This window comes from Thamnophis sirtalis, unplaced genomic scaffold (genome assembly GCF_051295495.1).
Source record: "Thamnophis sirtalis isolate CommonGarterSnake01/CBP01778 unplaced genomic scaffold, rThaSir2_p1.2 scaffold_3, whole genome shotgun sequence".
Classification (NCBI taxonomy): Eukaryota; Metazoa; Chordata; class Lepidosauria; order Squamata; family Natricidae; genus Thamnophis; species Thamnophis sirtalis.
Window position 1 is genome coordinate 72,599,907 of NW_028261383.1, and position 5,244 is coordinate 72,605,150.

The 5,244-nt window shown below is 34.9% G+C and overlaps 1 protein-coding gene across 2 annotated transcripts in view; it reads left to right on the plus strand.

The window, feature by feature from the left end:
- The window catches only part of CENPP (centromere protein P), a 151,856-nt gene that overhangs the window by 89,639 nt on the left and 56,973 nt on the right, over positions 1–5,244 (plus strand). The window lies entirely within an intron of this gene.

Below are 5,244 nucleotides of genomic sequence, written 5' to 3' on the forward strand. Positions count from 1 at the left end.
ATGTTTTATATGAAAAGGCATATGTGATTCCTTTGTCCTGATTATTTTAGCTATGCCATCCATTTGATTAAAAACATGCAGGCTTAGATCTCATGATGTAGTCAGTTAATGTATTGAGGTAATTTTTTCAGAGCCGTAAAGCCTTATCTTATGGCAAAAAAAAGTTTGTGACGTAACCTCCATTACCATTATTTAAAAAAATATGGACATGCTTTAGCCTTCCCAGTGCATTAAGACCGAGAATGAAAGGAAATGCAGAGAGAGGCAAAGAAGAGCAGTGGTTGGCTCTAGTCTATGTTGTAGATGTTCATGCGCTGAAGATACATTGAAACATTTTATTTCAGGTAGGGATGTTCAAGAATGTTGATCTGTCTGCATAATACAATATGATTTTTGGAGTAACTGCAGTTCATAAGTTAGTTATCCGTCACCCTTTTATTCCAGATTTTGTAATGCCCTTCTGAGATTAAAAAAGGTACCGGTAAATTAAAATATTTATCTTAGAATAGATTAAAATTTGGTACTTGGGAAATTATTCATTAAATAAGTAAATTGAGAAGAAATATCTAAAATGTATTTTTAAATAACTTTAATGCAGATATTTAAATTTCACAGATGAAGCAGGGTACAAGAGACTTATGAAGAAAGAACACCACAGTAAAATTCAAGTTTGCTTCTATAAGAATAAGTTAGAGAAAGAGTAAGTCTCTCTCAAGTCATGTTTACCTCTTGATAATTCTCTAGGTACTCTTGATATTTCTCGCAAGAATATGGAAATAAATTGCCATTATCTCTTTTAAGATGCCATTTCAATTTCTTAATCTAAATTGTACTCTGTTATTTCTGGTTTATCTCCTTTGTAAGTATCAACTAGCTTATCTTTGGGCCAGTCACAAGAATCTTGATTCTAAAGATATGCAATTTAAGATAAATGTATTTTTTTCTAATGTCAGAACAATGCCAGTTTAAAATATTTAATTTAGAAAATTTGGGAAGACTTATTAAATACATGTGTCTTGGTTTATCAAACTGATTTTTTAAAGAAGAAAACTGCTTTTTGAGGAATCTCTAATGTAAACAATCTATATGTCAAAGCTGGCCTTCAAGAGGGAACCTGAAGATGTAGTGCTCAGTCCTGTCTTCATCAATAGCACTATGCCAACTTGTCTTTGTACAACAATACCAATAGATTTTGTAATCATAGTCAAGAGACTCTGGTATTCTTTTATTCCTTTTCTTTAAAAGCTCAAATTATATTAGCATTCCATTTATTAAGGCACGCTTCTGGGTAAACACTCTACAAAACATTTTTTCAATTGTTGTAAATTTATTATAATTTGAAAGCCAATAGAAAGAGGCCAAATGCTTTAATGCATGACATAATCTTTTAGCAATTTGCTTTGGCTTTGGTTCAGCCTAGTTTCTTTCCTTCAATAGGACATTGGTATGTTGGATGGTTATGGAGTAATTATTTCAGTTCTGTTTTTTTAAATCTTTCACTATTTGTAATGCTTTTTGTAAATATACAGGTAGCTCTTGTTCACAAGGGTTTAGTTCCAGGCTAACAACTGCAAATAACATGTTTGCAAATAATGAGAGCTCAAACTAATGTTCTTCACACATGTGCAAAAGACTATGTCTCATTTTGTGCATGTGTAAAATGCAGAACACTCCAAAAATCTGCGAATGAAACCACACACACACAAATGAACTGAGGATACACAGAATCCTTTTCCATGAATAACAAGATCTGATCTATGTATGTCAATAACAGACACAAAAAACCATGGGTAATAAAACTCTAGTTCAGGATCACACAGTAGTCTTTGATAGATGTACTGCCTCTTAATACAAAACATTAGTTGTGAGATTTAAAGAACTTTCTGTGGATTAAATATTTTTTTAAAAATCCAAATATCCATCTAATTGACTATCTAATTTCTGGCAACAAGTCAATTGCTTTCAAGAAGCCCACAATGTTTAATACTTCTAAAAAGCCATCACAATTTCTACTGGATTTGTACAGTAATGAAAACTATATAGCCCACATTGCTTGCATAAGTGTACTACAGTTCTGTGAATATACTGACTATATTTTGCAGATAAATTTATCCTTGGGGATATTCCCATAATTTCTCTGAAGTATAATTTTTAGTTTTTTAAAAAGTGTAGGGAAAAATTATGTAATTTCAGATGGAATGGTTTGACCCTTATAAAATCTTATTATGGCATACTGCTTTAATAAATAGTTGTTAGTGTGGTTTCTGGAAAAGTTAAAGCTTTCCTTATAATGTCCCTAACATTGTTACCAGCTGTTTTAGAATATAAATATTCTTTTAACTGTTGAAAAAACTATGTCATTCTTGTAAATAAGAGAAGGAAAATAACCAAGTTGCATGGCTTCCTAATGAGAAAACATTTCCTCTATTGCCACTTTCCCATACTCTTAGGGAAGGTCGTCCAACATTGCTGTCCAATATTTAGTACATGAGAATGTTTTGCACACTCTCTCAGAGAATTTCTCTGTTTACACCTACTTTCTACTTAATTTCTTACAATCTATCTCAATATAGCACCTTCCCATTACTATAAGCTTATTCCAAATACTCCATGTCTGTGTTATAATCTCTATGTCCTTTTGCTCTACATTTTTCTATAAAAAGTATTTCCTAATTCTTGTGAGCAGACAATCTTCATCTTTGGTAGCCAAATTCTAACCATTTACACTTGAAAATCCCTTTCATGCTTTCGCTGTTGATTTGCATATGGGGCTTTTCTCTCCCCTCCAGCATTCACAGTCTTCTCTCCCTGGAGCTGGTTTGTAAAGCTTGGACTGCTGCACAGAATGGTTTTGCTTCGGTCACAAGCAGACGCTTGTTGGGCTCTTTCCCCTGAATCTTTGGCTTTGTCTCTCAGCGGGTTTTCCAGCGCCAGGGCTTTTATCATTCTGGACTGCTGCTGAGTTACTTGCCTTTGAACTGAAAACTTTTCCCTGACTCTCTGTAGTCTTCCTGGTTCAACTCCCCCTCTGCTGTACCCACACATATGCTGGGTTTCTGGTCCATTTAAGAGGCCTTCTCTCTAATTAGGGAGTAGGTGGGGCTCTTTCATCCCCCTCTCCCTTTCTGGAAGCATTGAAACTCTGGATTCCAGCAGGGAAGGAGAAATGCCTGCTCAATCTGGGAGGTTCCACATCCTTCCCTGCTTTTAAGAGATGAGAGCCTTTCTTTAAATTCCTGTCAGACCAGTTCACTATACATTTCTATATCTTATCCCTGACAAGATAAACAAATCTGAAAGAATGATTTATATCCCTGCTCTCTGTTGTATGGTGAATATGTAGGTTTGTAAAGACATATAATTGTCATTGAAGGATTGCTTTTTTTCATCCACTGTGTCTAGGCAATGGGTTGGTCCTCCATTATGAGTATAAACTCTCAGTATCATAATTATACTTATTTATGGCCCATTTGAAGGCCATCTTTTCAATGGTGCTGTAGTTATCTTCTAAGAATAGTTTCTTGGCTAAATATACCACAGCATTATCTCCATACCCATGAGTCTATACAGAGTACTATGTCACAAGCATAATTTATTGATGGAAGCCATTTCATATTCTGGCCCTCTTAAGATGAGCCCTTGACACAAAGCTTCTGTCAGGTCTTGAAGGCTTAATGACATTCTGATGTCAATTTCACTAATTATTTATTTGATCTATATAGCCACCCATTTCACATATGTGATTCTGGGCAGCTTACAGTAAGATAGATAAAAATAAATGCAATATGTAATATAATGTACGTAATATAACATAGTATAACTGATAATTTCATTTCATTTCATTTAAAGTTTATTTATATGCCGCCCTTTTCCCTGGGGGGACTCAGGGCGGCTTATAACTTAAAAAGGGGGGGGGGAGACAAACTTTTAACATATAAGACAAATACATAATTAAAACACAACATTCATACTATTCGGGCGGGTTGTAGTCTTAACCCCAGGCCTGACGGGATAGCCAAGTTCTGAGAGCTGTGCGGAAGGTCTGGAGGGTGGTGAGGGTACGAATTTCCACGGGGAGATCGTTCCACAGGGTCGGAGCTGCCACCGAGAAGGCTCTCCTCCGCGTAGTTGCCAGTCGACATTGACCGGCCGATGGGACTCGGAGGAGGCCTAACCAGTGAGATCTAATAGGTTGTGTGGAGGTAATTGGCAGTAGGCGGTTTTGTTTGTTTGTTTTATTGTCTCAATGCGAATTGTCAAAGCTCAAGCAGGGATGGCAAAATGGGAAACCAACCAGTTATAATACTGTGCTAGTCCAAGAAGAAAATTAACTTTGCTTTTTGTTTTTGGAGCCTGGACTTCTTTCAGAACGAATGTTCTCTCTTTATCTAATTTCATATCTTTCAGAAATCAGACAATCTAAATATATGATTTCTTCATAGTCTGCTTTGTTGAATTTATTGCTTCAGGAGACTTGTAATTTTTCCCTAATGCTTTAGCTATACTTCCCAGGTTTGCCTATAAATACCATATTGATGTTATCTAAGTAAACCTCACATCACTTTACTCTGCCCACAAAAGGTATTTGCAAGTTCAGTTAAATGTAAACTCATGAGAGAAAGCAGCCTACAAGTTGAGGGTGCATGTGGCTTTAGGATTCCAAATGGTGCTTAATAGTTTTCTCAAGTATCAGAGCATATTGCAAGATCTGAAATACAATTTCCCCCCCACCCTAAGAATTCTTGGATGATCTCTAGGATGTTGCATAGTTAGGATGAATGCATTTTGCAATGGTAAAGAAGTAAGCCAGTATTTTTAAAATGTAGTTCTGATGAACAGTCTTCCTATTACAGAACTTTTATTTTTTTACTACCATGACATCTTCATTTTTGGATAGTTTAATGATGTAATTGTATATTTCAAAGGATGTGAAATATTATAATTCATTGTATTGAAAACTGTCTTGATTAAACCAACTCTAAAATTAATTGGAAATTCAATAAATTCCAGCTTTATTGTTCTCCCTTAAAACATTTATATTATATACATATATTAGAATATAGCATTTTATCTGTAGCATGTTACCACTTTCTTGGAGACATTCATACTACATACTTCCATACTTCATACTCATACTCCATACTTCATTGCCATTAATATTACTATTATTAAGCAACAGTAATATTCAGATGCTTTTTATGACATATTAATTGCAGGTGAAGAACAAATAGCATAACTGTATTA